Source organism: Pteropus medius, unplaced genomic scaffold, assembly GCF_902729225.1.
Source record: "Pteropus medius unplaced genomic scaffold, Ma_sr-lr_union100, whole genome shotgun sequence".
NCBI lineage: Eukaryota > Metazoa > Chordata > Mammalia > Chiroptera > Pteropodidae > Pteropus > Pteropus medius.
Window position 1 is genome coordinate 3,082,029 of NW_024356336.1, and position 26,271 is coordinate 3,108,299.

Consider the following 26,271-nt stretch of genomic DNA (forward strand, 5'->3'; position numbering starts at 1 on the left):
TGAATGGAAGTCACACAGGGCCTCTCTTCTGCCTTCTCCAACACCCATCCCTCCCTCCTTCCATCCACATGCTAGCATATCACACCAGTGGTTCTTGACTGAGGCCTATTTTGCTCCTCATGGAAACACTGGCAATGTCTGGAGAGTTTTGGTTGTCATAACTAGGGGTCATCTAATGAGTGGAGGCCAGATGCTTAACAACGGACTACAAAGGCCAGGTCAGCCTCTACCCCAAAGAATCATTTGGCCCAAATGTCAGCAATGCCAAGGGCTCCAGATCACATGCATCCTTCTGAATCTTGCTTGGTTCCCTCCAAACTAGATCGTGGAGCCCTTTCCATACCAGTGTATTTGTTTCATCATTCAGTAAACATTGCATGAGCACCTACTGTGTGCCTGACCCTGTTCCACCATGGGGTCACATTGGTTAATGATAAATACAGAAGCGCCTGCACTCAGGGGGTGCTCCATCCTTAGGGAAAAGAAGACACATCGATTTGCAAGACCCCAATGGACCTCTCTCCCTCCTTTAATTGCTCCAGAGCATCCCTGGCAGAGATGGCCCATCATGCACTTGGCCAAGGCCTTCCTGATGGTAATTTAAGCTGTTTTCGTCTTTGATGCATGTGCCCCATCATAAAGAAACACACATGAGAGATGTATTAGCAGGGTCTCCTGGAAGCTTGCATTCCAGAGGTACTGAACCAGAGTCTGCATTTTGACTAGACCCCAGGCATTCTCCTGCACATTAAACTTTGAGAAGTGCAGCTCCAGGTAGGGAGGAACCTGGGTTGGCTAACTCAGGAGCCATGCATCCTTTCTGTTTTAGCAGAAACTGCCAAAGTGCCTCCAAAAGACCCTCCCGCCAGCAGTCTGCAAGTTCCACTTTGTACTGTCAGATAATTCTGTTTATGCCAAGCTGACAATTCCTTCCAATTTCCAGAGGTGGAGACTGAGGTCAAATGAGGTGTCTAGACAACCAGAGACTGAGTCGACAACCTCTAAGGCCTCTCTCAGCTCTGGTTTTTAGAATCTGGCCACGTCCTGGGCATGTTCCATGCCAGCTTCCTGCCTAACGACTCTGGCTGTCAGAAAGTGGCTAAGAGTAGGAAGGCAGAAAGGTTACAGGCTCACCCAGCAAAGGAAGGAGAGGTCCTGAGGGAGGGAGCAGGCTCTGTGGGCTGGGCATCTGTGAGCACCGACCCAGAGGCTGCCTTTGTCCTTTCATGGCCAGTCATCCAGGATGGAGGACCAAGACGGGGCACAGGGCATGTCTACCCTTATAAAGCACAGCAGGTAATGCCAGGGCTCCAGGGTGAAGGTGAGGATGGGGGCCATGAAGTAGGGGGAAAGGGTTGGTTGGGGACCCCAGCTTTGCTCTCACCAGCTACACTTCTCAACCTCAGTCTCCTCTCCTGAAAAACAGGCTCAGACTATTCACTACAGAGAGCTGCTGGAAGACTCAGTAGCCGCCATCTGGAGCCTGCCTTGGGCTGGAGCTGTGCTGCTATACTCAACTTACTACATCCTCATACAACCCGTTGTGGTCAGCTTTGCTATCTCCCCGCTTGACAGATAAAGAAATTGAGGCTCAGAGAGATGCAGTGTTCTGCCCTTGATTGCACACTGAGATACGGCCATGGGAGCAGTGGCCTTGGACTTACAAGTTCAGTATTCCTCACCTGAATTCTGCCTCTGTCGAACTGTGTGACCCTGGGCAAGCCGCCTCACCTCTCTGAGTCTCAACTTTCTCAGCAGTGAAATAGGAACATCACACAGAGTTCAGAGATGGGAAACCACTCTGCAAACTGGAGAGTAACTCAGGACTCCATATTGTCACCCCCAAAAGACCCAGCCCAGGAAAATCTGTCATCTACAGGCATCTTTTATCTCTCCTGAGCTCTAAGTGTGATATGGGTAAGGTCACACAAAGCCAGGAGACTCCAGAGCAGAAAAGCTATTTGCTTAAGGTCACAAAGCTGATAAGTAGTGTCAAGCAGGGCCCGGCAGCAAGAGGTAGGGTATCAAACCTGAGTGGGGTGCAGGCAGTAGCCAAGGTGAGGGCCAGGATGAGGCTGGCAGGTGTCTGGAGTGGTGACTACCAGGGTCAGCCAGACCTGCAGTGGCCGAGGTCTCTCTTGCTGGCTCTTAGCTGGGAGGCCTTTTGAAGGATTGGCCAGTCTCGGATTTGTCCACCTTTCCCCAAAGGCTCCTCCTCTCTCTGGGTCCAGCCTAGTTGCCTGCCCAGGGACAGCAGGCACTACTTATCTGGGTGTCAGGGCTTCTCTCTGCAATCATAGCTCAGGTCTCCTAGGCTATGCAATCTCCCTAAGGCCAGACTTGCCCATCTTTTAGAATTTGCTCACACCACTGTAGCCACAGGGTATAACGACCACTGACACCTGACCACATTACCCTGGCTTAAACCCTTCCATGAGCCCTCGGCCTCAGCATGACAGATATACTGAAGAAATCCAAAATTTGAAAAGATATAGGCACCCCTATGTTCACTGCAGTATTATTTACAATAGCCAAGATATGGAAGCGACCTAAGTGTCCACCGATAGACAAATGGCTAAAGATGTGGTATATACATACAATAAAATAGCAGCCATAAAAAAAGAATGAAATCTTATCTTTTACGACAACATGGATGAACCTAGAGGGTATTATGCTAAGTGGAATAAGACACAGAGAGAAAGACAAATACCAGAAGATTTCACTTATATGTGGAATCTTAAAAACAAAATAACTGAACGAACAAAACAGAAACAAACTCATAGGTACAGAGAACAAAATGATGGTTGCCAGATAAAAGTGGGGTGGAGGAATGAGTGAAAAAGGAAAAAGGATTAAGAAGTACAAATTGCCAGTTTTAAAAACAGTCACAGGAACGTAAAGTACAGCATAGGGAATATAGTCAATAATATTGTAATAACTATGTATGGTGTCGTATGGGTACTAGACTTATCAGGGGGATCACTCTGTAAGTTATATGAATGTCTAATCACTATGTTGTATTCCGGAAACTAATATAATATTGTTTGTCAACTATAATTGAAAAATTAAAAAAGAAATGCAATAATAGATTTTATTTCACCCAATATATCCAAAATGTTATCATTAATCAATATGAAAATTAAACTAAACATAATAAAATTCAAAATTAAAATTAATGTAACATTTTACTTTCTTTTTTCCCTTTAGTACTAAACCTTTAAAATATGGGGTGTATCTTCTACTTTTAGCACATCTCAATTTGGATCATAAATTTTCAGTGGACAGTCTGATCTGTACTGAGAGTTCATAAAACTTACAGTTGAAAAGGCACACTCACAGCCTCGAACAGTTTCACACATATTTAGAAGCTTTCCAAGAATGAAATTGAGTATTTGTTTTAAAATCTACACTTAAAATATATTAAAATAAAAACTTCAGTTCCACAGGCACAATAGCCACATTTCAAGGGCTCCGCAGCCACATATGGTATGTGGCTCCCAGGATGGACACACAGGATGATTAAGTCCTTAACTGTCTGGTCATCGTGGCCCTCCCATACCTCCTTTCGAGGCTTGTCCTAGACAGAAGGTGAAACCTCCCCACATGCACGGAGTTTCCCATCTCTAAGTTTCACCGATGCTATCTGTGTGCCCTTGCTCAATGTCCCCAATTCCTGGCAACTCCCGCTCATTCCTTCAAGACTGAGCTCCAGGTCTCTCCCTTTGGGAAGCCTCCTCTGACAGCCTCTGGATGGGATAACATTGCCAGTCCCTCTGCCCATTCCTTAATTGTAACATCACACGGTATTGTATCTGTCCATTTCGAGGCAGTTGGGCCAGACAATCCCTGGGGTGGGGGGCCATCTTGTGTACTGAAGGATGTTGAGCTGCATCCCTAGCCTCTACCCACTAGATGCCAGTAGCATGCCCTCCCCAACTTGTGACAACCAAAAATTTCTCCAGGCATTGCCAAGTGTCCCTGAGGGGCACAATCATTCCAGGCTGGGAACCAGTACCTGGCAGAAAACACCCAAGCCCTCACTTGAACAAAAAAAGCTTATCCCAGGATACTCTACCATGAAGCTTGCCTCCTCCAAGAAGGCTTCCGTGATGCCCTAGCCTGATTAGTGCTTCCCCTTGGGATCCCACAGCACCCTGAGCCCACCTGCGATGCAACCCCTCCAAAGGTAGTAACTGGGGTTTGTTCACTGCTACTTAATAGATATTTATAGAACTGACCTGAGAAACAGGAATGACTTAGGTCGTAAAGCCCCAGCAAAGGTGCTAATAATAGTCAAGTCTGTGTTTATACACCAAGCTCTGGGCTAAATACTCTGCTGGGCTTAGAGAGGGAAAATGAGGCTCAGGCATGTAAAGGGCTGGCCCTGCGTTCAAATCAACGAAATCCTGGTTCCTCTTGTTATTGATCAAAAGAAGTTAAACACATGGAAGATGTTTATGATACATATATTAAACAAGACATTTGTGTCCAGAATATATAAAGAGCTCTATGAAATCAATAGGAACAGGACGGGCAACTTGAGAAAAAAATTGGGCAAGTATGAAGAGATACTTCATATAAGAGATTATTTAAAGAGTCAGTAAGAATATGAATGGGTGCTCAATTTCATTACACGTCAAGGAAATAAATGCAAATTAAAAGTACAACATGGAACCACTGTTACATCCAAAAGACTGAAAAAAAAATGATAATACCAAGTATTGGCAAGGATGTGACAACCAGAACTTTCATGCTCCTCTGGTGGGAGGGTAACCTGGCATGAACTCTTTGGAAAATTCTTTGCCTAACAGAGATGGAAGCTCAACGTGAACCTTCTCTAGGTTGAACGACCTAGCCATTCAACCGCTAAGTACACAGCCATCAGAAAAGGATCTAACTGTTCACCAACGGGCACAGATAGAAATGTTCCCGGCAGCGCTACAGTGGTAGCCTCCAACTGGAAACTCAAATGCCCATTAACAAAAGGATGGATAAGTAATACAAATAAATACATATAAACTAAACAGCAAGGAGAGAGAACAGGCCAGAACATCACACAATAATATGGATGAATTTCACAGATAGTTATGCTAAGGAGAAAGAGCAAATATGAAAGAGAACATATATATGTTTTTATGTATGTAAAATACTTTGTAGTTTATATGTATATAAAGTACAAAGACAGGAAAAATTAATCTCCCACAGGAGACTTTAGGATGGTGGTTTCCTTTAGGGGCAGCATGACTGGAGGGGGCATGAGGTATCTTGTGTGGTGCTGGGTACATGCTATTTCTGGGTACCGATCACACAGACACGTTCATCTTTTGAAAATTCACTGAGCTGCCTACTTATGATGTGAGCTAAGTATGATAGACTTCAATAAAAACAGTCTTAAAGAACCATGCTTCGTCAAATGCTGAGGCATGGATGGTGTTGCTGGCCAGGTGTCCTTCCACCCTCATACCTTTCCTGTCTGCTACAGAGGAACACAACAAGACCCATTCAATCGTTCAACACTCACTGGCAGGCGCTCTTCCAGGGCCAGGCCTTGCGCCAAGTGCAGGGAACATAAAGGTGAATTGAGCTGTGGCCTCCAGTCATGCCACCCACATCCCAGTTCCTGGCACACATACCAAAAACCCACACTCAGTAAATGAGTGACCAAGCCAAGGTGGCTTTTGATCAGAGGCCAAGGAAGTGATGTCTGTTTGTCTTCCTCTTTTTCTCCCTACCATCCCTCGGTGTGTGACGATTTTCAGAGTTTTTCCTTAAGCTGGGCCAAACCTGGCCATTTGAGCACAGAGAGCAGGAGCTGCATACTTTGCTACTTGTCTCTGCCACCACCTGCCCTCCCTTCCCACCAGACTTTCCCCTTCTCCTGCAGTCTGGTGACTCCTGGACTGTCATCTCTCAACATCAGACTCAGGTGTCAACTGTCTCCTTGTCACTTCCACTTGGGCATTGAGCTGGTACCTCAAACTTAAGGCATCCAAAGTAGATCTCCTGGTTTTTCCTAACTCATTGCCCCAGCAATCGGTGGCAGTTCATTCTGATTAGGCTGAGAGCCTCGAAGGCAGCCCAAGGCCTGACTCCCCTCTCTCTCTCATTCTCCCACCCCAAGCCAACCTGACGGCATATCCTGTCAACAGTGCCTTCGAAACAGAGCCATGCAATGACTTCTTGGATATGACACCGAAGGCACTGGTGACCAAAGAAAAAGCAGACAAAATGGACTTCATGAAAATTAAAACATTTTGTGCATCAAAAGATACTACCCACAGAGGAAAAAGGCAACATAGAATGGGAGAAAAATATCTGCGAATCATATATCTGATAAGGGATAACTATCCAGAATACACAGGAAAATCCTAAAACTCAACAAAAACAACCCAATTTAACAAATGGGCAAAGGACCTGAATAGACATTTCTTTAAAGAAGACGCATGAGGCCAATAAGCACCTGAAAAGATGCTCGACAGCACTAATCACAGGGAAATGAAAAATCAAAATACCACCATGCCCATTAGGATGGCCACTGTGAAAAAGCAGAAAACAAGTGTTGGCGAGGATGTGGAGAAACTGGAACCTTCATACACTTTTGGTGGGAATAGAAAATGGTGCAGCTGCTATGAAAAAGTTTGGCAGTTCCTTAAAAAATTAAAAGTAGAATCATCATAGAACCCAGCAATTCCACTTCTAGGTATATACCCGAAAGAATTAAAAAGCGGGGTCTCAAAGAGATATTTATACATTCAAGTTCAGAGCAACATTACGATAGCTAAAACATGGGAGCAACCCATGTCCATCAATGGATAAATGGACAAGCAAAATGTGGTACATACATGCAATGAAATATTATTCAGCCTTAAAAAGGAAGGAAATTCTGACACATGTTACAACATGGAGGAAACTTGAGTGCAATAAGCCGGTCACAAAAGGACAAAGACTGTATGATTGCACTTATATGAGATCCCTAGAGTAGTCAAAATCACAGAGACAATAGAGTAGTGGTTGCCAGGAGCTGGAGGGAGGGGCGCATGGAGAGTTATTTAATAGGTAGAGTTTCAGTTACAAGATGAAGCGTTATGGGGACCGATGGTGGTGATGGTAGCACAATGTAGATGTAATGCACTGAACTGTACACTTAAAAATAGTTAAGATGATAAATTTTAGGTTATATGAATTTGAATACAATTAAAAACAAAACGCCAGAGCCAGAACCTACCCCCTTCACACCCCTCACACGTGTGGGGCATTTGTATGTTTTGTGCACCCAGTTCTCACTGCCTGGTCCAAGGCTCCCCGGTCTCTTGCCTTTATAACTCCTAACTGACCTCCCGGATTCTGCCCTTGTCTCCTCAGCCCATTTTCAATGAGCAGCCAGTGATCCTACGAAGACAGAAATCAGGTCGCAGCCCTTCTCTACCCTGTATCCTCCCACGGCTCCCACTTCACTCGGGAAGAGCCAGTCCCCACACAGCCCGCAGGCCCTACGGTTCCACCCTGCCTCTTACCTTTCCCGCCTCATCCTCCACCCGCCGCACCTTTCTCTCTTCCAGCAACAAGGCTCCCTTGCTGTTCCTCACACGTGAACTCGGTCCCATTTCAGAGCCTTCACCGCGGCTGTCTCTGCTGCCTGGCCACCCTTTCCCCAGACACCGCCTGGCCTTCCTGGCCTTGCTTGCATCTTTCTCCCCATCACCCATTTCGTACCGTAACCTGACCCACCAACACATCATTCCAGACCTCCTTACGCTGCATGATTTTTCTTTTTCCCTAACACTCACCACCTTTTAACGCAGAAATGGCCCTCTTAGAGCCAGGATTGCTAAGTTAACGGGATGTAAACTTTGATGTGTTATTGGGGAGAGAATGCCTGTGAATGAAGCCAACACGGAAGAAAGCCCATCTAAGAGACAGAGCAAAAGAGACAGTGCCCTGACACATGGGAGCACCTGGATACAGCAGTACCTGAAGGCAATAAGCCTTTTTCCATTTACCTGAACCAATAAATTCCTTCATTTGCCACCTTAGGTAATTAAGATTCTACCACTCACAGCCAAGTGATACATAAAATAGGCTCTTTTTCCAGGCCCCAGCATGATCGGGGGTGGGGCGGGGGGAAAGAAGGTTCTGATAAAACTAAGCAAAATTCATTTTCAAAGTCTTACTTGAAGGCTCAGGGTAATGGCTGGAGCCAGCTAACCACTCTCACTTCTGTTCCAAAGGTGTGAGTTTGAGTTTTCCACTCAAACTCAAGCCGAGGGGCAGAAGCCGAGGGGCAGAACACCTTTACACAAAGGTCAGAGGGTTGTTCGAACACTTTGTAGTTTACGGCTTCTTCGTTTTGATTGCATTACCTTCCACTTCTTTGTTGGGGAGGTTTTGAAATGGCTGTGGGCCAAAAGGTGGAAAGGCTTAACGAAGAACAAAGCAAGCAAGTAATAAGTACGTGCTGGATGTAATGTTCCCAGATAAGACAGTCCAAACCTTCTTTTGTGGTTCAACCAGGAGGCATCTTGTCGATCCGGCATGAGGGAGGGATGGGGGTGGAATACACGTGGGCCTTGTAAGGGCACAGTTGGCAGGCCTGGTTCTGAAGGCGGCACGTAGCTAAGAATCTAGTTTCCCAAGGCCCTAGCCTGCCCCTCTGCCTCCTTCTTGGAAAAGCTGCAGCCCAGGACTGGGAGACCCTCCTTTTGCTCCCTCGCTCCTGAAATAGACAGAAGAGGAAGAATTTCAAAGGCTTCAAGAGCTGCTCAGAACAAGAACACTCAAAAAAATCGAAGGGAGAAACTTATGAGGAAGAAGGGGTATCTCCTTAAAGTTCGCTATCTTCCACGGGCCTACTTCAGAATGAATGAGTGGACTTTTCCAAAGAAAAATGGTTTGGCACTCTGAGGTGGCCTGGGGCCTTGTTATAAAGTGTTTCCATCTGCAGATTTGCCTGGACAATGCCAGGAACAAGGTCAAGGAGCAAAATGCTGTACGATAGTCTCTGAATTCTGAGCCCCCGTTTCCTCATCTGTAAAATGGGTCAACACAATTCTTGTTGCTATGAATTACTGAGCACCTCTCTGCATCAGGAACCACATAATCTTATCTATAACCATCACGGCAACCCAAGAGATGATCACTATACGATCCCCATTTTACAGGTGAGGAAATGAGGCCCAGAGAGGGGACGTGACTGGTCCAAGGTCTCACAGCTTGTGTACAAACTAACTGACATTCCAACTCAAGTGTGTCTGACTCGGAAGGCCACATCTTTCCTCCACATCAGGGCTCCTCTCGATGTCTGCCTTCCGGGTCATTCTGCGGTTTCAATGACATCACACACGAAAAGATAAAGATGTGCCTGTTTGCTCTGAAACTGGCAGGTCTTAGGTAGTCAGGTATTTGAGGAATGAATGGCTGGAGACAGACACAAGTCCCTGGAGTCCTCATTATCAGCTTTGTCTGGGCTCTCTCTGTCTCTAGTCCTAAGTGGAGAAGGTCCCAGAGAGCAGAGCTGGGAAAAGGTGACAGTGAGCAATCTCCTTCTTTCAATGAAGAAGCATATACCTGAGTGTCCTCACCCTCCAGAATGTCAGCTCCCAACGAGGAGTCAGGCTGTGCCCATCTCTTCCCACCACCACCTCAGCCCCACCAGGAACTTGCCACTCACCAGCCGACCCTACCAGAAGGCAGCCAGAGGGGAGCCATCTTTCCTGCCCATTCTTTTGAGACTTCAGGCTACACCGGTTTTTTCTGGATCGTATGATGAAACAATGTGTCGTGAACCTCCCGCCCTGTACGCCCAGGACCACCCAGGGACTCCAGCAGGACATGCTCCACAACCTCTGAGTTCGAGGCAAAACTCGAGCTCTACCTACCTGGCCTTGGCCACACCTGTCTTGTCCCCCATCACTCACCTATGGGAGTCCTCAGCCACGCCCCCTTAGCCCCAGATGGAGGGCTAGGTTCTAATCCTCTGCTTCCCCAGATAAGGGGCCCAATTCCTCTGTGCTCCACTAGTCTCATCTGAAAATGGGGCTATTAAAAGCACCTCCCTGGAAAGTGATATGGTTTGTACCTAGGAGGCTCTTAGTCAAGACGAACCTGACTAGATTATGTTGTTGATCTATTTTACAGATGAGGAAACTGAGACTCAGAGAAGTTCAAGGATTCACCCCACACTAGGACATCAGAGCACCGGCTCTGGTTATCATGACTTTGACACCAAATGCCTTCCTGTCCCTGTACTATGCCTGACACTATTCTTTCTTCCTATAACACCTCCCTTCCCTTTTCGTCTCTTCTCTAATAATCACAGTAATAATAATAATAATAACGATAATAATCGTAGCTACCAACTGCTGAGGGCCTCTTATTTGCAAGACTACACACGGCGCTTCACATGGCCCAACCCCTTCCTAGCACACCCTCTCGGAACAATGACACTATCATTTATGTGCTTCTGTGATGGTTAACTGTCAACCTGACTGTGCTAAGGGATGCCCAGAAAGCTGGGTGCGTTTGTGATGGCATTTCTGGAAAAGATTAACATTGAAATTGGCACACTGAGTAAACACCCTCACCAATGTGGGTGGGCACTATCTAATTCCACTGAGGGCCTGAAGAGAGCACAAAGGTAGAGGAAGGGCAAGTCTGCTCAGTTTTTTTGCTTGAGCCCTTGCACATTGGCGCTCCTGGTTCTCGGGCCTTCCGACTCGAACTGAATTACACCACCAGCTTTCCTGGGTCTCCAGCTTGCATGTGGCAGGTCATGAGGGCTTCTCAGGCTCCATAATTGAGTGAGCCAATTCCTATAATAGATCTCCTCTGATAAATATATATGTATATCCTATTGACTTTTTCTCTGGAGAACCCTCATACATCTCCCTTCATAGCCACCTTGTCCCCTACAATGGTAGCTCTCCAAGGACAGGGATGGTCTGTCTTGCTCACAGCTGGATCCCGGTGCCTAGCACTAAGTCTGGAACACAGAAGGTCATCGATATTTGCTGCATAAATGAGACTCCACTGAATCCTCACGAAAACCTACTGATGTTAAGTGATGATAGCACCATTTTAAAATGAAGAGGCAAAGGGCACAAATAATTAAGAAAATTACCAAAGGCCACACAGCACTAAATGGTAAAACCAAGATTTGAACCTGGGGCTTTCAGATGCACCCCCCTATCCCCCACCGCATCCCACATTCCAGATGAGCTCCACCAGAAGCCTCAGACACCTTCTCTGACCGCTACTCTGAGGCCTGGCCTTCCTGCAACACATCAACGCTGTACTTTGGGGTTAACATTCCCAGGGGACCTTCCTAGTGCCAGAAAAGCCCCATGAAGGAGCTTGTGGGTCAGCACAGGAGACCCACAGCCAAGTATCTCAGTAAGTAACTGGATAATTGGCAGAATGAAATGAGAGCTAGATTAGGGAAGTAAATAAGTCATGTGATCAGAGAGGTCAGAGGAAGGGGCTGTGGATTCCAACCGGGACAGGGTGGGGGAGTGGGAGGCAGGAATGTGAGTTGAGTCTAAGAGGATGGCCAGCATTTTAACAGGTGCAGAGGTTAGGGGAAGCATCCCGGGAAGAGTGAGGAGCTGGAGCAGAGAGGCCCAGAGGTGTGAAAGTGCAGTGGAAATGAGGGGAACGGAAAAGGATTCAGTATATACAGAACCTTCTTGGGCTGGGGGGAATAACGACGGTAATAAAAATAACAATAATAGTAACGATAGCAAACACATGTGCAGTGCTGACTCCATGCTCAGGCACTGTTCTATGCACTTTATGTATATCAGCACATTCAATCCTCACAACCAATCTGTGAAAACAGTGCTGTTATTATCCCATTTTATAGATGAGGAAGCCGAGGCAGAGAGGTCACAGTAAGTATGTGGCAGAGCACAGTCTTGAACCTGCGCTATCTGGTTTTAGAGTGTGCTCAGTCTCTACTATAGCAGTTTTCAAAGTGGATTCCCAGACCAGCAGCATCCACAGCACCTGAGAACTTGTTAGAAATGCAAATGCTCAGGCCCCTTCCAGACCTGCTGAATGAGGAACCTTGGGCATGGGCAGCAGCAAGCTGTGCTGAACAAGCCATCCAGGGGACGTTGCTTGCTCAAAGGTGCTACACTCCTACACACCTTCTCGGAAGGGGAGGGGAGGTAGGAGGAGAGGGGAGGCAGGAGAGCAGGGCAGGGGCCAGATCTCTGGGTCCGAGTGCCCTGATATGGAGCTCCCCTAGTCCTTTGAGGCTGGGAGCCATAGCTCCTCCTTCTGGGTTTTTCCAGCTAATCTGCAGAAGGCCCTGTGATATAACAGTATCCTTGTGATCCAGCACAGACCATGGCAACATATAACCAGAGGACTGAGGTTCCCAAGGCTGGGGCAGCCACAGTTACTGCAGACCCAGCCCCCTCTGCAATCCTCAGGACTGTGCACATCATCATCAGGAAGGTACAGAGAGGCCCCAGGGAAGTCAAAGGAAGAAGAGCTTGTCCGGAGGCCCCCAGCACATAGGCGAGGGCAAGCTAGCCTCAAACATGAGTCTCTCACCTCTTAGGAGGGGTTTTCACCTGACAACCACAGGGGGCCCATCAGAGCACCCACACCCGGCAGCTACACACTCTCCCTGCACTGTTTCCTACACTCAGTTCTGTACTCCAAAACTGTTTGCATGACCCTGGGCAAGTCACCTTAACTCTCTAGGCCTCAGTTAACCCCATCTGTGAAAGGAAGAGGCTGGACTCAATTTCTGATTTGCTATTCTCCCCAAAACTCTTAGCCAACAGCTATGTAATGCTGGCCTGAGGTGTGCTCCAGAAAGGCAGCTAACACAGTGTGGAACAGGCAGGGAGGGGTAGGGCACAGGGACTGGGGGGAGGGTGACTATCACTGCTTGCAGGCGCCCCAAAGGCAGAGTAATCAACACCCCCACGAGTGACAGAGCCTTGCTGAGAGCCAGAAATCAAATCAAACATCAAGTAGCATCCTGCCCTCTTGCTACCAACTTAGGCTCCCTCTTCCCCTACCTCTACCATGGCCCTGGGGCCGGCAGGGCAAGGGGCTAGTGGGTGGTTGGATGGTGGGATTCAAAACCCTAGCCATGCAGTATGGCTTCTTCAGGCTCCCGACTTCCCTGGGCCTCCACCTCTTCACGGGGAAGTAGCACACCACCATCTCCCATGTCTCCAGGGGTGCTTGGCCTAGTCTCCAGGCTCTGTGAGGGTTCCGATGGTTCTGAGGCAGGATGTCACAGCCAAAGGAAGTGGGGCAGTTTCTAATAACAGACAGGAAGATCTGTGCTTGCTGCCCGTACATGAAGCGGGGGGGGGCGGGTAAGGGGGTGGGGAGGAAGGGGAAGTAGTGCAGGAGGTGGGGGAGGAAGAAGACAGACAGATAGACAGAGCTGAAGCAAGCTGGCCAGGCAGAGGTAGACAGAGAGACAGTGAAGGAGGAAAGACAGAAACAATGAGAAACAGAGATGGGGGAGGCAGAATTGGGGAAAGAGTCATAAACAGAGGGAGACAGGGATGGAAAGGAGACTGGGAAAGACAAAAATAGAGACCAAGAGAGACGCACGGGGCAGGAGCAGCCTGGAACAGGAACCTCAGCTCTGCAGCAGCATCTAGTACCCACAGAGTCATGCCCCGCCCCTGAGTGGAGACTCCTGAAGCTTCAAAGAAGGAGCACAACTTTAAGAACAAGGTCACTGCTGGTCTGGCATGGCCCCTTCTAAGTCCCCTACCTCCTGTCACGTGACTCCCCAGATTCCCACCTTCTTGATGTTGGCTACATCCACAACTCCCTTTACTTTTACTTATTTAAAATTTTTGTTAGATGGATTCAATATTGTTAAAACGTATTTTTAAAGGAAGCTGTAACCCACTGGCTTAAATTAAAAACATGCCCTAATTAAAAAGTACCTGCAAAAATAAATGCAAAAGAAGCAATTCTTAGAGCTTCTAGCTGCAGACTGACACCTGCCCAAGGGGCTCAGGGGGAGCCCAGCAGGGGTCTGTCTTTGTTAAAGGACGATAGTCTGGAGAAAGGCATTAAGTTAGCACCAAGTGGAGCCTTTCTCCTGGAAGTCATCAGAGAGTGGAGGGAGACTTCGAGAAGAAAACGCTTTCGTTCTTCAAGGTGAAATCCAGGTTCTCTGGCATGCCACTTGAGGCTGTGTTATAACTCGATTCCCACTGATCTCCAATGTTAACACCTCACCTCCCACCCCCAACGCACACACACAAACACTAAAGTCTCTATGGCATGAACTCTACCAAACATATGAGGCCGCAGCATCGCCCATCTCCAAACTTTTGCACCTGTGGTTCCCTCCCCTTGGAAAACCTTTCCTGCCCTCCTCTACCCAGCTAACTTCTACTGACACAATTTGCACCCCCTCCTCCAGGAAGCCTTCCCTGACTGCCTCCCATCCCTGTATCAGTGTCTATCAAAGCACTTTGCACCTTGTGGTGGGTTCTGAATCCCACCATGCGACCACCCATCTCTGGAATGCACGGGGCTATGCATTCCCCACATCCTCTCAGAACTCAGCAAGGTGCCTAACTCCCAGCACTGGCTGCAGATATGTCAACTAAACGGGAGAACAGACAAATAAATGAGGCACCCAGATGCCCTTGTACAGGTTGAAACAAAACCCTCTCTATGCTCTGTAAAAAAATTCCAGATAGAAGCTCCTGTAAAACGAGAATGAGATGACCTGGCTCCAATGGCCTCGCCTACTCTCTAGCCCACAGACTCTGGGTCAGTGACTCAGCCCCTGTGAACCTCGGTTTTCTCACCTATAAAATGAAGACAATAGTGTTAGCTATGAGAGTTGAGCCGAGTATCCAGGAGGCACTCGAATGTCATTTTTATTATCACCTTACACTCACCAAACCACAAAATATTATCACTTGACGGGTCCCAAGAAGTGATTATATCAGGGGTGGCCTGACATTTTGTAAAGGTTCCAATAAATATTTCAGTTTGTGGATCATACGGTCTCTGTTGAAACTACACAATTCTGCCGTTGTAGATGGTAGCAGCCAAAGACACAATGCAAATAAATGAGCATAGCTGTGTTCCAATAAAACTTTATTTATAAAAACAAGCAGTGGGCCAAACCTGGCCCATGTAGTTTGCTGACCTATGATCTGCACCCTCACTGCTCCAAGTGTGGCCTTTAGACAAGCAGCACTAGAGTACTGTGTGAGCTGGTTAGAAATGTCACAGGCCCCGCTGCAAACCTGCTGAATCAGAATTTGCACTTTAAAAAGGTCCCCAGGGGATTTGTGTAAGCATTAAAATTTGAGAGGTTCTGTACCCAACTTCCTAGCTAAGTACTTCCTGTCAGAGATGTGGTTCACTCTTTTTCTCATCTGATACCTTCACCAGAAGGTAAACTCCAGGAAAACTGGACACGGAAGCCTGTTAAATCCTGATTCCCAGCATCTAGCTGAGAACCTACCACATGTCCCGATTTATCAAGTAGGTACCGAATGCCCAGTGTGACCCAGGCAGGCACAGTGCCAGGTGCCAGGGACATGCAATGACTGTAGACACTAGTGGAGAGTCTTATTGAGTAGATGTCCACGCAGTGATAGGATGGATGGAAGACTCCTGTGGGCAGCCTCTGCGAGTTGGGAAGACCTGGGTTTGGATCCTGGTGCTGTCCCATCAGGCCTGTGTGACCTTGGGAAAGTGACTCTACTGTCTCGAGGCTCAGTTTCTGAGAACTGGAGTGGTAACAAATGCCTCCCTGGTGTCTTGTGAGGACAGAGGAAGGATGTGAGATGGGGTCCCACCAGCTGTGCAGGTGGTGCAGATGTGCTGGGACACGCACACACACTCGCTAGTACTCATAGTAGAAGGACCGCAGCCGGCCCCAAATCTCTCACTGAGGGTCAGTCGGGAGCCTGAACCAGGTAAGGAGGGACTCTGGGCCCAGAGACAGAAGCTCCTGTTGGGGACAAGCTTCTGTTGTATTAACAACATCGAGGGTTTAAAGCAGCAGAAAAGGCATCGGGAGGCCTCAGACAGCCTTTGATGTCCTAGGAACACAGAGCTGGAAGGATTCTTGGAGAGCACTGAAACCAGTGGTTAAAAAAAATCTGTTCTTAAAGCAATGGAAGTGTTTGTTCAAGTGACACCCAGGCAAGTCTGTGGTATCGTCAGAGCCCTGAAGGGGGCCAGAGGGCCCTTGAGGCCAGGCAGTGCATACATGTAATGATGGGGAGTGGTGGGGAATGTGGTGACCAGGAGAGCCCAAGCGATCTAAGGGGCAGCTTCAGGCCACTCCAGTTTGGCCCAAGCTCCTGAGTTTCCAAGAGAAGTGAGAAATTGGATTTATTCTCTAAAAATATTTGACTGTCGCTTTGATTTAAAATAAAACACCGTAGGAGTTAAAAACCATCCTGTGGGTCAAAGCCATTGACCAGCAGCTTCTGTTATGGGCCAACATGCCTGTATCACAGGTGGGGAAACTGAGACTCAAAGAGGGGAAGCGCCTTGCCCAGTGTCACACAGTAATTTGGAGGCAGAGCTGGGACTCAGCCGCGTCTAAGCTCTTGCCCACCCCAGACTGCTCATGAGTGTGGGAAGTGCAAGGGAGTAGCGGGGAAGTGGGAGGTGGGAATCCAGACTTCGCAAGCCAAGAGGCTGCTCGTTCTGTCCACCCAGGAAGGAGTGGAGACAAAGGGGAAGGGTTAGGGATGAACGTCTATTATTAATATATAACAATATAATATATCATAATTATATAATAACGTAATAAGAGCTGAAATTTTCTGAGTGTTTTCTACATGCTGAGCATTGAGATAGAATATCGACAGCGGGTAAGATGGTAATGAAGAGTGTGGATTCTGGATTCAAATTCTCTCTCTCCTACTTCCTGGCTGGGTGACCTTGTACAACTTACTTATTCCCTGTGCCTGTTTGTTCATCTCATAGGGCTGTTGGGAGAATTAAATGAGTTAAAGTACATAAAATGCATTTCTAATGACTGCCCTTTGACAGATGGTTCACAAAGGGACATGCTCAAGAGTCCAAAGAGTCTGTGTGACCTGCGGGCCCCACATTTTGCCTGGTGGCAGGGTAGGCACTGCCAACAACATCAGAAGGTAGGTCTATTTGCTCCTCTATCCTGCAGATAAGAAAACTGATGCACAATGGCCCCAGACACATAGCCCCTAAGCAGAGCAGTGGGACGGTAACACAGACCCAAGTCCTTGAGCATGCTACTGCCGAGCCCGCTTTCTGGCCACCTGCCCGCCTTTTGGACACAGCAGCCTGGGTCAAAGGTCTAGCTGATGCAAGAATTTATTTGGCAAAGGGCCAGCTGCCCTTCCCTTGGTGCCCACCATGTGAGCATACAGGATAACACAAAGCTCCTCCCCAGGCAAAGCCCCAGACACTCCACAGGGCACATGGGCACTACCCTTCAAAGTTCTTCTCTGTGATTTCTGGGGCTTGGCCCAGCTCTAGGGCTGCTCTGAATGAATCATTCCCACGAATCCTCCTCAGGCCGCAGCCCGGGGTGAAAGAGACCCAAAAAGGGGCATGGGAAGGGGCAGGCATCCTAGAACCTTCTCTGGGAAAGCCCCAGACAGGACAGATGTGTCTGCAGAAAGTGAGGGGACTTGAAGGCAGTAGGAAGACGTGGGAAGTGGGGAGGCCCACAGCTACCCAGACAAGTTTCCACATGGCCGATCCCAGGCACCAGATCACACCCAGGCTTTCATACCACCAATACCAGCCACATGTGACCTGCCAGTCTTGCTACAAATAGATCCAGAAAGTCATATTCATAACGTGGTAGGGCAGCCTTACCAATCACAAGGTGCTATTATTCTGGGTCAGCCCAAGCCCAATCCCCAGCAGGGCACATTGAGGCCCAGAGAGAGGCAGTGCCTTGCCAAACCTCTTCAGCCCTGTTTCCATTTTCCCAGGCTGCCAGGAATTCAGGGTTTTTAAAGGGCAAGAAAAGGTGAGTATGCACAAATAAATAAAAGCAGGAGGCTGGATACAGCCACCAGAAGGCCTGGTCTCAAGTAGTTCACTTAGGATACTCGTGTTCACCTGCAGAATGAACATGGAGGGCCAGTGTGGAGAATGGGCAGGACCAGACTCCCTTTGGGGGCCAAGGGACAGGCTTTCCCTTTTGGTTGCAGTCCAGGAAACCCAAGGGTCTCTCTAGCCACTTTGGATCCTCAGATGTCAAGGGGATCCCCTGCTGGCCTGGGGTGTGAAGGTCTGAGCAGTTTCCATCTTTCCTTCATCTGCCCACAGGTTCTTAAAAGGCACTACCAGGCTGTGTGCCAGATGCTGGGGTGAGTGCTGTGAGCTCCTGGTTTCCTCACTACCTCTCCTTGTCCCACACAGGGCCTGGTAGAATTCCCTCAGCAAGTATTTGTCACCATTACGGGAGGAACAAAAGTGCACACATACCTCAGGCTAAGCTCTGAAAGGCTTGATCTGTTTCTCTAGCTGATTGTCCCAGAGATATTGCTGGTGACCTGCAGGACACTTCTTATTCTGCTAATGAGGCGCTTAATTTAATGCACATTAGAAAATAATTTATAACTAGCACATCAAAGCCAGTGATTTCAAAGATTGTAACTGCTTAAGAAAAAACTAAATTTATATGAGATTATCAGAATCTTTATATGCTGCTGGTGGGAATGTAAAATGGTGCAGCTTCTTAGGCAAGTCCTCAAAAGGTTAAACATAGCATTACCATCTGACCCAGCAATTCCACACGTAGGGATATACCCTAGAGAATTGAAAACGTATGTCCCTACAAAGACTTGTACATGAATGTTCATAGCGGCATTATTCATAATAACCAAAAAGTGGAAATAACCCAAATATCTATCAACTGATAAATGATAAATAAAATGTGGTACAGCAATACAATGGAATATTATTCAGTTATAAAAAGTAACGAAATACTTTAAAAAGGGGCGGGGGGGGAGCACTGATGCTACCACGTGAACTTTGGTAACATTATTCTAAGTGAAAGGCACCAGTCACAAAAGGCCACACAGTGTATGATTCCGTTTACCTGAAATGTCCAGCATAGGCAAATCCATAGAAACAGAAAGTAGATTAGTGGTTGCCAGGGGATGGGGAAGGAAGGATTGAGGAATGACTGCTGATGGGCCCAGGGTTTCTTTTTGAGTGAAAATGTTCTTGAATTAGATGAAAATGTTCTAGAATTAGATGGCTGTACAACTCTGTGACTGTCCCCAAAACCACTGAATTGAGTACTTTAAATACGTGAATTATATGGTATATGAATTCTATCTCAATAAAGCTGCTATAAAACAAATTACATGAGGTTTTAAAAAATGAGGTGATATAAACATACATATGAATAATAGTACAAGTAGAGTTTAATGGGGTAAAATGGTTCATAAACGATGCAACAAATCCAATATTAATTACAGTCATGGAAACTGAGGCTGGGTGAGGAAGAATGACTCGCCTACACATCACTACTAAACCAGAGTGAGTCACACCTAAATCTGTTCAAATCCAGAAGCTTCGCCTGACCATTAGGCTAACCCAGCTGTAATGAAAGGATATGAGATGGGGAGGCAAGAGGTGTCCACAGTCCAGTGTGGAAGACAGATCTGCAAGGAGGTTGGTAAGTGAGGTTAAGAGCCAGCTGCCTCCCTGGGGTTCAAAACAGGAAGCACCCAACAATGCCTGGGGAGTAGCAGAGACTTCCAGGAGAGTGTGCTACCCCAGGAAGCTCCTGAAGGGTGGGTAGGAGTTGGCCAGCCTCTACCCCAATATCCCTATACACCTGAAGTCAGGAGGTCTGAAGGTGAGATTCAGACCTACCACATGCCAGCTGTGGGACCTAAGGCATGAGCACTTGACCTCTCCGAGCCTCAGTCTCTCCATCTACAAAATAGGAAGAGGCAAGATGGTGGGCGCAGTGCCTTCTTAGGACTGCACTGAATCGGATGGTTCTCACCCCTCCTGCTGAGTAGAAGGGTCTTTGAGTGGAAAAGTCAGACCTCGATTTCTGCCCCACATAATAAAGACTCTGCCAAGCAGCCTCGGTGGTGACCATGCCCCCTTTCCCTCGTTGCCACTCCTAGACCCACCTTTATGAGACGCGTTCCGTCCAGCTCACACAGAGGGGGAGGTTGACGGCGGTGGGATCCTCTGGCCAAACTTCGCCCCCCTCCTCCTGGGTCGCCCCCAAGTTCACGAGGTCTTCCCCATGCTCTCGGCGCCCCCATTCCCGGCCAGCGATTTTCGCCTCCCACTGCCTTCACTTTTGATACGCCTCGCAACTCCGCCGCGGCAGCAAGTTAACTTCCACGCGCCCCTCGCGCGTCCCGGCATCCGCCTGGGGGGTCTCCGCGAGCCGGGGAGAGGTCGGGGACTCGAACGATGGTGACACGCAGCGCTCTCCCAACCCCCTGCTTCCCGCAACACAGACACTGCGCGCCTCCGGGGCGCAGGGTCCGAAGCGGGAAGCGCGGTACGGGGACTGGGTCTCTTGCCGCACCCCGCGGAAAGCGCTTGGAGCGCCGGGCGGGTGCAGATCCTCGAACCGCCCGCCCGCACCGCCTCCCTCCCAGCTCTGAGCCCCGGAGCCCCGGCAGCTGCGCCGGGCCCGGGAAGAAGCCGCGGGGGCCGAGGGCTCCGGGGCCCGAGGCCGACCCGCAGGCGGCCCCGTGGTGGCGGCTGCAGCTCAGGCCCCCCGCGCCGCCTTAGAGATACCTACCTTGCGGAGGCGCGGAGAGGCCGCCCCGCGCGACCAACGAGCGACTCCGGGCTCGCCAGCCGCCCGGGCCGGGGGTGGAGGCGGTACCTGCGCGGAGGGCGTGGCCGCGGCGCCGTGACGTCACGCGAGGCAGGCCCCAGATACGGCCCCGCCCACGGTTGCTCCCCGCCCCCGCTGGCCCTAGTTCCAGCCGCGCGGTGGGGAGCGTTGGCCCAGGGAGCTGACCCCCGCCCCGGAAGCCGTCCTCTGTTTGCTGGCTTACCCCCAGTACCAGCAGCTCATCACTCTAACTCCCGGGGCAGCTAGCTTGTTTAAGTGAAGTCTCTTCAGTCTATAAGCAGTGAGTCTATAAGCACGATCGCTAAGAAGTGGTGTAAGGGAAGAAAACTAGACCCTGAGCAGGGTGCATTTATGAAATAGTTGTGTAAAACGAAAAAAAAAAGAGAAGAAGGAGGGACTATTCACATTCATATATGTCAGTGGTTCTCAAGGGAGGGCCCCCCCTCCCAGGTACATTTGACAATGTCTAAAGACATTTTCGGTTGTCACAGTTTGGGGCAGAGGTTGTACTACTGGCATCTAGGATGCTGCTAAACATCCTACCACGAACAGGACAACTCCCACCCCCCCTGCCCCGCCCCCAGCAAAAACCCATCGAGCCTAAAATGTCAATTGTGCTGAGGTTCAGAAACCCTGACACACATGAATAAAATAAATTTCGAGCTGGTAGATCTCAGCTCAGTCTAAGATATTTAACCTCTCTGTGCCTGTTTCTCATTCTATAAAATGGGTATATAATAGATCTATCTATGTACTAATGCATGCGCACTGAATACTGGAAGGAAGGAGAGGAAGAGATATGGGCTTACTTTTCACTGTGAATCTTTGTTATTCTGTTTGAATATTTTAATTTTTCCCATATGTATATATTACTTGTTTAAAATAAATGTCTTTAATAGTTACAACCATAACAGCAAACATTTCGTATCTCTATTTAAAATTACTTGCTAAGTTCCAGGCATTGCACTAAACACTTTATATTTACACATTTAAACCTTTAATAGCCTTATGATAGGTCTGCTATCATCCCCATCATACAGATAAGGAAACCAAGGCACACAGATATTAAGTAATTTGTCTATGGCCAGCCATTTGTTCCTTCATAGCTCACTCATTAATTCGTTTATATATCCAATAAATAGTGCATGCCATACAGAAAGTGCTGGAACTGACAGAGTTAAATCCTCTGCCTTCACGAAGCTGCTGTTACTGGTCTGGAATCAATAGAACAGTATTATATAGTGTTTATCGTATACATATTAGAGGCTTTTTATGACAAACTGCATAGTAACCCTGCTGAGTGTTTTATAATGTCCCTTTGTGGGTGGAGAAATGAAGATCAAGGGAAGAGGTCTGAAGAAGGCATGTGTTTAATAACATTCTAGGTACAGCGTTTCCTGAGCACCCTGTTCTGGGTGCTGGGAGTCAGCAAGTAAAAGGAGCACTAGGGTCCTGTGCCCAAGTAGAGGAAGCTGGACTCTCCAACAAGCATCGAGGAGTTGGGAACAGGGGATATTAACCTGGCCCAGGAAGGAAGGAGCCAGAGTATTTATACTATGTCTTTATACTGAGACCTGAGCCTAGATGAGGGTACATATAAGAGTATAACCAGTCACAAGGACCCACAGGTGCAGAGGTGCAGCACCCGGGTAGATCCTTTGTGGTGAGGTCTGCATGAAGTGCAAGGTGGACAGGATGCGTGGGGATGGGTGAGAGAAGGCCAGAGGGGTCTGCAGGGGCTGGATGCTGCAGGGCTTTGTGGGCTATGGGAAGGAGTCGGGACTTCATCTTGCAGTGATGGAGAAACATGGAAGATATTCAGCAGGGGGAGGACATGGTTAGCCTTGCTTCCTGCAAAGGTCCATTTGGCTGCTGCATGAAGGAGTACAGGCAGGGAGACTGATTTGAGGCTGCCGAAATACTCCAGGAGAGGCTGGCCAACCTAGGGTGGAACCAGGAGCATGGATGGAGTGTTGAGTTCCAGAGATGTTTGCAAGACAGAACTGGCAGATCTTTTGCAGGGCTAAAGAAGAGAACTAGAATGATCTTCTAGTTTCTGGGTCGGGCCTTCTCCTCTCAGTCTTCTAACTCAGCAAACCCCTTCAGGTCTCAAGCTGGCTGTTACCTATTTGAGGTAGCCTCATCACCTCCCAGAGCATCCTGATGGGATGGACAATGGACTGTGAAGCCTGGGAATTTGGTGTGACTTTGAAGACAGACGAAATAGCTCATTCCTATCTCCTCCTCCAGTCTACGAATGACCAGGCAGGGCCTCCTCTGTCTTCTCTCCCAAACTGTATCCCCAGGATCTAGACAAACCTGGTACTTGGGAGGCCCTTAGTCAATATTTTTCCAAAGCAGGAATAATAAAGGTGGCATAAAACATTTTGATTCTAAAACTCTTTCCAGCTCTGACATTTGAAAAGATGCTGCTGCTGGTGCTGCTGCTGCTTCTTGCTGTGCTCTGAGCACCTTGTAAGTATCATATTCAAGCTGATTATTTATCCTTCCCCACAATCTGCCCAGGTTTTATCATTACTTTCATTTTACAGATGAGGAAATGGAGGCTCCATCAAGTAATTTGACTTGACCTAGGGCAATAACTAGTAGATGCAAACTCAGTACAGTGGTGGAAGCAGGTGGCCCCACAATGGGCAGGAAACCAAGGTAGAGGGGCAGGTTCCCTTCTCCTGCTGGAAGGCTGGGGTTACCGTGCCTGTCTGGGAACCCAAGCTTCACAAAGCTCTCTGATCTTGAGTATCTGATCCAGGTGACTGGCTGTCATGGCAACATGGCTCTAAAGACCTACTCACCTCTCTAGACCCTCCTTAGGGCACGCTGGCACCACACCCTTTTCCCAAAATTCAGTTGCTATGTGTCCATCAGCATCTGGTGCTGCCACAAAATGATCACACCTCTGGGTGGTCCTCCTACCCTCACCCACCCCTTGTACACACACTGCTGACTTTGTGTCCGTGCCTCAATGTCCAAAAGATTGTGAGTTGATGATTCCTGTTGCCATGGATGGAGATGATATTCCACAACCAATGTGCTTTGTCTTCCCAAAGGCCTGCGACTCAAAGATTCATGAGCTGGAATCTAGCAATAAAACACAGTGATGTCCCAGCTTGTCCAGGTATTGCATTCTGAAGACCTTGTTTAGGGCAAAACTCATGCAGAGTCTAAACCAGCACTGAGGAGCCCCCCGAGAAGGCTGTGAGCAGCATGGCTACTCTGCCAACTCCAGCTCCACTGGTCACCTCCAGCATCGTACCCACCATTCTTTCTTCAGTTGAGCACCTAATGAAGTCGAAACTCAAAGTTTTGATCTTGAGGCAAAAAATGTGACTTAACTTTAAGCTCCGATGAGAGGCTAACATTTTGAGATGCATGTTGAAACTAGGACCCACAAAAAGAACAACGGATCTATAACTCTTATGCCACATTCACTTCTGTCCCGTTCATATTTATTTTCTTTTACTTATTTCGTTTTGTCTTTGTTTTTTGTTTTTGCTTGTAATTTTCATCTGTTCTGTTTTTAGTACATTTGGTTATTAATAAATTCATTAGCAAAATTTGAATAACTGTATTGATGAAGCAATACGTTAAATATAATTACTTTTGTTATTTTCTTCCAGTTTTTGTTTGTGTTGCCAAGTGTATACATCATGTTTCAGTGATGCTAATATGTGCATTTTTTTCATATAACACCTGTGAGAAAATAAGGAGATTGACACCTTTGAGGTGAAAACCATCCAGAAGATCTAGACTATGAAAAGAAGTTTTAGGACCAACTTAATCGATGAATTTCTGTTATGTTTTCCTTTCATTGGACTCACACTTGGATCATAAAATCATGGTGCCTCTTGCCGTCAGTGAGATCTTAGCACATAGGAGATACACAAGTTGGATTTGTGCGGCTCACGTGATTGTAAGGCTTGACTCCACTGCAGGAGAATAATAGAGCTGCACTCATAGACCTTAGATACTGAGGATGGGAATCTATGTGGCTCGAGTTTAGAATCTGAGACTCTTGGAAGCTTAGAGATAAATTACAGAATCTTGGAGAATCATGGAATTTTGGAACCATAGAATCCCAGTGTCAGAATCTTGGGGCTGGATGGCCATCTGAGCTGCCATCTCACAGATGGGAAGAATGCATCCCAGGGAATAGAAGCGATTTGCCCAACACCGCAGCTTCTAACAGTACAGTGGGGCTAACACCGGTCTCTCCTGATTCCTGCCCAGGAATCTCGTCTTTTAGGCCAAGACAGGACAATCTTCTAACGGAAAGTGCTGGGCAAATTGGAGGGTGGAGGTTGAAAGAGCTGTGGACAGGAGGAAGGGGGGGGGGGCGTGCTGCTCCAGAGGGTAAGCCCTTCTATGTCAGGTGGTGCCTCAAGTTTGAAGCTCAGCAAAACCACAGAGTAGGTGTCATGAGGCCCCGCCTTTCCAATTTCACCTCTGCCACACTCAGCATCTCCTTCCCACCCCCTACTTCTGCCCACACAACCACCAACGTACTCCTCCCACCTCAATAAGCTTCACTTGAGCCCACCGCAAGCTCTCTCAACCTCTGTGCCTTTGCCCACGGTGTTCCAGATCTGCCAAGTGCAGTTGTGCAAGTTGAGCACAGCACAAGGGTGCCACATTCTCATCGTAGACATTACAGATTTATACCAATAAATCCTGGCAGCTGGCAGTGAAATGTCTTGAGGAAAAGGCATCTTTTTATCATTAGCAGGGAGCCTGCTGTTTACTCTGCCTGGCCTGTCCTCCTCCTCTCCCTTCTCCACTAAGCAAGCTCCGGCTCCATCCTTCAAGGCCTCCTTCAGATATCCCCTCCTCCAGGAAGATAACCATGGCAACACCTCCACCAGGCTTCCTGCACGGATTAAAGGTTAATAACATCAATCAATGCTCACTGGTGATATGAGAGTCAATATTGCCTGGTGCAGATTTCCAAAAAGCAGGAAATATACCGTTTGTAGAAGGAGAGATGATTCTAAGTGGAAGCTGGACCCAGGATTATATAACACTGAATTGGACACAAGAAAATAATGCTTTTGTCAATCTTCCTTGATTAAATCATGGAGAAATATTTCAATTTGGTGCAAGCATGTCTTTCATACCTCTGACACTCACTAATTACCCATTTTGTCAAAGAGTGTGCAGGTTGCAGGCTTAGAGCCTTTCACAGGCAATGGTGTCTGCTGAGAACTCTATACCTGGCCTTCTTTAAATTGTATTTGTTTATAAGATTGCTTTCTGCCTATGGCATATGATGCTGATTGTCTACTTCCCGTAGTGTTACGAAGCCTTATTTATAAATCAATCCATTTAAGCACAAAATAACAAGTCTATTCAAACAAAAATATTAAGTAAATAACAAAGCAGGTGGTAAGCATGGAGGGCAGAAATCATGAGAGTGGTGCGTGGAACAGTGGAGTTTGAAAATACAA

General features: G+C 47.8%; 1 protein-coding gene across 4 annotated transcripts in view; it reads right to left on the reverse strand.

The window, feature by feature from the left end:
• TPST2 (tyrosylprotein sulfotransferase 2) overlaps positions 1-20,862 on the reverse strand; it is a 49,056-nt gene extending 28,194 nt beyond the window's left edge. For 3 of the 4 annotated variants that reach the window (XR_005652593.1, XR_005652594.1, XM_039861859.1), the window contains exon 1: positions 20,750-20,862. The gene's annotated coding sequence lies outside the window, so the exon portion shown is untranslated. Of the gene's footprint in view, positions 1-20,120; positions 20,700-20,749 lie in introns of those variants that run through there. The other variant, XM_039861860.1, reaches the window with a different exon arrangement.
• Between the last annotated feature and the right edge of the window lie 5,409 nt (positions 20,863-26,271).